Source organism: Carassius gibelio, chromosome A14 (genome assembly GCF_023724105.1).
Source record: "Carassius gibelio isolate Cgi1373 ecotype wild population from Czech Republic chromosome A14, carGib1.2-hapl.c, whole genome shotgun sequence".
In the NCBI taxonomy this organism is placed as follows: domain Eukaryota; kingdom Metazoa; phylum Chordata; class Actinopteri; order Cypriniformes; family Cyprinidae; genus Carassius; species Carassius gibelio.
The window spans coordinates 18,365,010-18,372,744 of record NC_068384.1 but is presented as its reverse complement, the minus strand read 5'-3'; the positions used below and the strand labels follow the sequence as shown (position 1 = coordinate 18,372,744).

The 7,735-nt window shown below is 41.8% G+C and overlaps 1 long non-coding RNA gene across 1 annotated transcript; it reads left to right on the top strand.

The window, feature by feature from the left end:
* The first annotated feature begins 1,554 nt into the window (after positions 1 to 1,554).
* Positions 1,555 to 3,327, top strand: LOC128027727 (uncharacterized). The gene is made up of 3 exons (XR_008186791.1): positions 1,555 to 2,434; positions 2,601 to 2,766; positions 2,932 to 3,327. It is a non-coding gene; the product is annotated as an uncharacterized LOC128027727 (long non-coding RNA).
* Positions 3,328 to 7,735: the final 4,408 nt, after the last annotated feature.

Genomic DNA, 7,735 nt, shown 5'->3' with positions numbered 1-7,735 from the left:
ATTCTCGTTGCTTCATAATGTTACTGTCGAACCACTGATGACAGATGGAATATTCTGAAGACACTTTTCATACTTTTCTGGACTTTGACAGTGTATTTTACTTGTCAGTCTGTGGGACAGTCACAAGCCTCCTGGTTTTCATCCATATTATCTTAAATTGTGCCCCGAAGACAAACAAAGATTTACGGGTTTGGAACGGGAGTAAGTAATTATTGACAAAATTGTCATTTTCGGGTGGAGTCTTCCTTTAATTACTCTTATTTGGACACTGAGGCCAGATTGGTAGTGCTAGACTGGACATTTCCAGTAATTCCTCTGAGCTTGGTCTTGGTGGATGTGTGCGCAGAGAATGCCATACCACTTTATTCACCTGACTTTTGTGTTTCACTTTTTTACTGGCTTTGTGATCTGAAGTTTCTGAATAAACTCTCTTTTTCATTTGAACTGCATTTGAGTCCCTTTCCTGACAGAACATACCCACCAGTTATGGACTCAGCTGAAGATATGGAAGTCTGCCGAGCTATTGTTCAGCAAGGCATCCAACCAGGACGGCAACAGGGGGCGATAACTGCATCTCATCAGGCCATGACCAAGGCTACGTTCACACTGCAGGCTGAAACGACCCAATTCCCTTTTTTTTTGCCTCTATGCGACCTGTATCTGATCTTTTCATGACAGTCTGAACGACACAGATCCGATCTTTTTGAAATGTGACCTCCGTCTGAACGGCCAGGCCACATGTATCCGACCTGTACGTCATTGATACGCTACAAACGTCATAATTCAGCGTTGAAGTAGGAGGCAACGAGAAGAGCCACTCACATCAGTATCCCACCACTCCTGGCTGCGACTCCGCACCCACACGTTTCTCTGTACCGACGTTGCTAACACTGCTCCACAAAACGCCATGGCCAAAAACCTTGCATTTGTGATAATACATGGATAATGTGTCCCAGAGTTTGTCCCTGGCAGAAGTGTAATTTAACGAAGTAAAAAATACTCCGGAACTTAAAGTACTTAAAGTGGGGGGTGAAATGCTCGTTTTCACTCAATACCCTGTTAATCTTGAGTACCTATAGAGTAGTACTGCATCCTTCATAACTCCAAAAAGTCTTTAGTTTTATTATATTCATAAGAGGAAGATAGTCTGTACCGATTTTTCCCAGAAAAACACGACCAGCTGAAGGCGTGACGTGTGGGCGGAGCTAAAGAATCACGAACGCCAGTAGGCTTTTGCGTTGAGAGCGTTTGGAAGTTGTGACATTACCGTGAGGAAAAAAAACATCATCCAAAACAAACCATGGCTAACAGTCAGATTCAGCCGTTTATTTATGATCCAGAATCAGATCCCGAGGCTGAAACTGAACGAGAGCAGCAGCAGCAACGACTCGCTCCAAGCAGGGCTCAAACCCGGGTCTCCGGCATGGGAGGCGGACGCACTAACAAGGAGGCAGAGATATTTTAAGCAGTTTTACTCACCGCATGCGGTTCCAACACACGATCGTAACCCTTTTTCATTGGGATTGTGTCACGGGGTGACGAAAGGGAAGCGGAACTAAGTCCCGCCGGAATTTTGTGTTCCCCTCGGGACGGTGTCGCGGTAACACCGGTCCACTTCCGGGTTGCGCCCGATGTTGCAATAACAACGCTAATGACAGATTGACATCTGGTGTGGGGAGTTTGATGTGGCGATCTGTGAGAGGATTATGGAGGCGGAGTAACCACATAAAAAGAGAAGTGCAGAGACCATGAGGAGGGTTGTGGATTCTATTTGGTCGTTCGTTCTCCCGGCTATTCTTCCTGGTTGGCTTGCCCCTGTGTGTGGTTCTTCTCTTTGGACGTGTTCCCCTAGGAGAGGTGAATTCCTGGGACGTTTGGGCTGGCGTGTGGAGGTATTTGAAGACTATTGTGGGGTTTCGGTTATCTGGCTGTGTAACAGATATATCAGCGATCGAGTGGAGATATTCAGGACAGAAAGAGTGTGAGTTCTGGAAAGCAAGTGAAGACCAGACCGCGCCATCGCTATCGGAGGGAAGTTAAGAGACCTGATCTGGGATTTCAATCAATTGTATACATCTGGACTGGGACTGATAACGTTGTGAAGTGGACGGAGTCATCGTTGGGTGAGTGCTGGCTCTATTTGCACTAAGAGTGGGTGTGCCGTGTCTGAAGTGGTGTGTTTGCACAATAAATCGTTTGAAGTGAAGTTACAGAGTGTGGGGAAGATACATAGAGTTAATGCCGGACGCTCACCACCCCGAGAGCCCACCACCGTCACCGTAATCCACACCCAGGCACTTAACCGAAGCCTCTCCCAGCCGTAAGCCCCACTACTTATTCAAGAACACATACTTGCTGTTGATTACTTACTCTGCTGTGCAGATCGCAGGATCCTCTGGGCCGAATGCCGCATGTGATGTCCCTATGAAAAGAGGTGGACACAAGAATTATTCCTTTCCCGGTCACAACCGAAGCCTCTCCCAGCCGTAAGCCCCACTACTTATTCAAGAACACATACTTGCTGTTGATTACTTACTCTGCTGTGCAGATCGCAGGATCCTCTGGGCCGAATACCGCATGTGATGTCCCTATGAAAAGAGGTGGACACAAGAATTATTCCTTTCCCGGTCACAACCGAAGCCTCTCCCAGCCGTAAGCCCCACTACTTATTCAAGAACGCATACTTGCTGTTGATTACCTACTCTGCTGTGCAGATCGCAGGATCCTCTGGGCCGAATGCTGCATGTGATGACCCTGTAGAAAGAGGTGGACACACGAATTATTCCTTTCCCGGTCTTAACCGAAGCCTCTCCCAGCCGTAAGCCCACTACTTATTCAAGAAGGCATACTTGCTGTTGATTACCTACTCTGCTGTGCAGATCGCAGGATCCTCTGGGCCGAATGCTGCATGTGATGACCCTGTAGAAAGAGACCACAGGATTCTCTGGGCCGAATGCTGCATGTGATGTCCCTGTAGAAGGAGGTGGACACGAGAATTATTCCTTTTCCCGGTCTCGACCGAAACATCCACGAGCTCTACTTACCCGGATACCCTCTCTCACTCCGGGACGGGCGACAGACTACCCTGGCTCTTGCTGGCCCCGTACAGGCACAAACTGCCGACGACTCTACGCCTTCCCGGCGTCCGAGGTCTGGCTCCGTTCTGGTCGGGAGACACAGAAGGAACAATGAACTTTTAAATTGCTTTTAACCAAATAAAACCTTGTTCATTTTTTATACTCTCGTCCGTCTGGTTTTTCTGGCACGCTCCCCGAGGTGATCCTGGGTTTCAGGGGTGGGTGCAGTCCGGCTTGGCCCCCCCGACCTGTGACAATTGCATCTTCGAAATGCAGGGTACAAACAAAAACACTTGCACAACTCCGTTGATGCTCTGTAAAAATAAACTCCATCCACTGGTCCCTTAATGCTGTTTTTGTTTTGGTAATATGTGCAGGGTTGTCTTGCCCTGGCAACCAAAAACACACTTCATTTGTGACTTTTCACAACGCTCTCGCTCTCGCTCTGATCAGTGAATGAATGTCTGTGCTCAGCCTCTCAGTGCTCTGCTATACGGGAGCGCGCGCTCTTCTGGCAGATGTGCCCTTAGGACCCATATAAGGAAATTCCACTCCATCTAACGTCACACAGAGCCATACTCGAAAAAAAAACTTTCCGAAACTTGTGACAAACCGGAAGGAGTATTTTGGGAACAAAAATACTCCTTCAAACATACAACTTAATTTTTGAAACTTTGTCCATGTTTAGCATCGATATCCAACTCTTTAACAGTGTAAAAAACTCAGTATGCATGAAATAGCATTTCACCCCCCCCCCCCCCCAAAAAAGTATTTTTTGGGAGTATCAGTACTTTACTTGAGTTTTTATATTTCACGCAACTTTTACTTTTACTAAACTACATTTGCTAATCAAAATATATACTTTTACTCCGATACATTTCCCCGAAGTATATTTGTCACTTACTACAAAATACTACAGGAAAGCAGATTTGACAAATCAGTGGTCTGGCATTTGCTAGTTAGACTCATAAAAACACCTTTGCTCATGTCCAAACAAGTGAACACTACGCACAACCGCGGATGATTTCATTTCCCATTCAAGTCGAGTCAGGGGTGTGCAATAAAGCATCATCTGTGAAAATGGTAAGTGTTTTTGTAATGATGTGTCACCAAATATCACCAACCACACAGAGTGCACACACAGATTTATTAGTCTATTAATACTCAAAATTCTGGGCATTCTAAATTGTAGACTGCAAAAATCTTGTATGCTTTTTATATTTATATAATTTCATGTAGGCCTAGTTAGCTTAATCTGTACCACACAGAAACTACAGTTTTTCTGCAGATGCATGAACACATTAAATAATAATTGGATGCAAGTTCAGTAAAGCAATACATGACTTTTATACATAATATTGTTTGTTTTTGCTCATTTTTTTCCATGTTTAAAATTATTTCAAATATCAGTTTTCAACGTTTTATGTAAAAAAAAAAACATTAGGCCTATTTATACATCTGTATCTGCAGTTTAAATGCATCCATGTCCCCTCTGAGATAAATAAACTGTGTAAATACATGCTATTTCAGAAATTTTTTAATATGTTAGAATGAAAGACACTAAGTACCAGATGAAGTGCTTGTTATTCATACCCAAAAATATAAAATGGAAGAAATACTTGAAACTGAATATATACTAGAGGAATATATATATATATATATATATATATATGCTGCCCTCTGGTGGCTGTACTTTCTTCCAGGCAGGTCTTCAGTCAGAAGGGGTTGTTGTAGCTCTTATTGACTCCGGAGTGGAGGGGGAAATGGATATCAAACTGGCCAGGAGCTGGAGTATTCCCCTAGCCAAAGCTCACCAAGATCGCACCTGTCACTGGACTCATTCACTTGACCACATCTGGCAATCACATTGAGGAGATCCATTTTATTTTAACTTTAACATTTCCTATCACCCAGGGAGTAAGAATGGTAAATCAGATGTGCTCTCGCAGCTTATTGAAGCTGAGACTGAGTCCACCTCTCCAGTGCCCATTGTGCCACCCAGCTGGGTGGATGATCCTTTGGTTACCATCAGACTAATGGTCGGTAAGAGTGGGCCAATCAAGACTTAGAGAGAGTCCTACATTAGCCACAGTTGATTACACACATAACTCCCTTCGGGTCTCATTTATGGGTTTATTACCCTTTAAGTTCTACCAGCCCCCATTATTTCCCTCTCAAGAATCCAACACTATTGTTCCATCCACACACAGATTTATTCAGAGATGCCTCTGGACATGGAAGCTCACGGACAAGTCTTTATTTGGACCAGTGTTAATTTTGACACAAAATTTTAATTTAGTTTTAGTCTTAGTCTTTTGACTATAATTCTTTTTAGTTGTAGTCAAGTTTTAGTCATCTGATTTGTTTTAATTTTAGTCTTATTTTAGTCGACTAAAATTGCTTGGTATTTTAGTCGACTAAAATAAGACTAAAATCAATAACAGATTTACTAGACAATTTTTTATAGCTGGTATAGGAAACAAACTTAACCAAAATATTCACAAATTGAACTTTATTTCAACACAACTGTGTCTTTATTTCGATTCAAAAGCTTTTATGCAGCAACAAACACTGTCATGATAATGTAAACAATTACTAGCTGCCAATTGACCATCAATAAAAGAAAAATAAAGTTAGGTCCAGGACCTTAAAGCTTACAGCTGGGCTGAACAATAATTGCATACATTTAAAGTAAATATTTAATAAGTTGGGTGGATAAAAAAAGTAACAAGATTTTATAAGGTATTCATTTGTCTAGCAATATTTTATGTTTTAAATACTACAATATTGCTAGATTAGTATGTATAATGATAGGATGTGAACATTCACGTTTCACATGACTAATATAGAAATATTTGTGATATTGTCAACAAGTAGAACATTATAAAATATACTAAACATTAGTATTAATCAAATGTATTTATCATGATATTACGTATTAGTATTGTGCTCTCATCTAACTTGAAGAAGGGGCTATTTTACAGTACTTTTCAGTTCCTAATATTTAATGCTAGAAATATCATTGCTCATTCAGTGCTCATTTAAAAACTGAAAACCTTCGCTTCACGTCTCAATAAGTCAGGCTCGGATTGGTTCTCTTCTCTCATGCAGTCTCGCCTGTTCCGTTTTGCCGGTTCTTTTGTTCATTCTTCGCATCTCTCCCGTCTGCTGATTAGATTTTCGTCACAGTCTATTATATTAGGGCTGTTACTTTTGTGAAAAAATCATTTTCAATTTCTAAGACATAAGTGTTCAGTGAATTGATTGTAAAATCGATTTTCCATGTCTAAAAAAAAAAACGTTTCCCTTTTTCAATGTCAAATAATGGACGAACGTAAAGAGAGCGCTGAATAAGCACAAGTCAGCAATATTTCTTATATATTGGCATGAAGTTTCGTGCAGAATAACAGACAGGAGTGCAACATTCTCTAAAAAATATATATGCAGGGGGGACGGCTGCCATAACAAAAGGAAAACATCACTGCAGGCTTCAACCCGGCTGCATTTATGCATTACAAATTTATTGGACAGGAAAACAAGTCCATCAACATTTTCGGGGGCCAGAGCAGAGCATTTTTTATTCACTATATGTCCAGCTGTTGAGAAAACGCGCTCAGACTGCACTGATGTCCCAGGGACACTCAGGTACAGCTGCGCAAGGTGGGGGTATTACTTCCAATTTTCCATCACAAAAGCCGGTCGCTGTCAGCTTGCAATGGTCCTTTTCATAACTCAGAATCTCCTGTAACTAGAGGCGCGAATGAGGCAAATTCGCATCTACCCAGTGTTGCCAGATTGTAAATGCCCAAGTATCGTACCAGAAATTCAAAATTATAGTATTTGGGAATACATTTTCGTATACTAGTGAAAACAGTTATTTATCTATTCTAAACCAACAACATTTTGACACGACCTGCATATTTCCACAATAAATAACTAGCCATGGTTGGATGGAAGCAGTGCAACAAAATACTATCCCATTATTGTCAGTGACTGTCTGCATGGCGGCGCATATTAAAACATATTACAATTATTTTAACCTTTGTTTGTTGCATCCAGTGAAGAAGGAATTTAGCTGTTGCTGCGTGCAGTTAACTCCACATCTGAGCCTCTGTCATTGGAAGACTGCGTGTTGCCAAATGTTGAAGGGGTTCTTGCTGTCATGGACTGCAACAAAGTGCTCATTGGCTTTAAAGCAGGACACCCTCCTGCATTCTTAACACACCCTGAAGTGCACACAAATGCATTTATAGTGTCTGTAATGAGCCGATTTTGTGTATGAGTATAGAAGCCCTATGACTGTAACTACCATCATTAGAATTTTCATAAAATTCTGAAATTATCTTACATTACGGGATTTTTTTCATTATTGATCGTACATCGTACAGAGATTAAAATTATCGTACAAATACGATAATTATTCCCTATTTTGATTTTCGAAACTTTTTTTGGTTGGTCCGATCGAATGTGCAATCGATTTTGAGGCCAGCGAGTAGTGCTGTGCAGGTAAACCTCACTCCAAGAGACGCACTAGCTAGTGGCTGTAGCCATTTAGCTTCCTTGTTAGTGCGTCCGCCTCCCATGACACAGGTATTACAAGGAGAGGCTGACTTATGAGGACATAACCCATGTCCCTATTGTTCAAAACGCTTATAAAT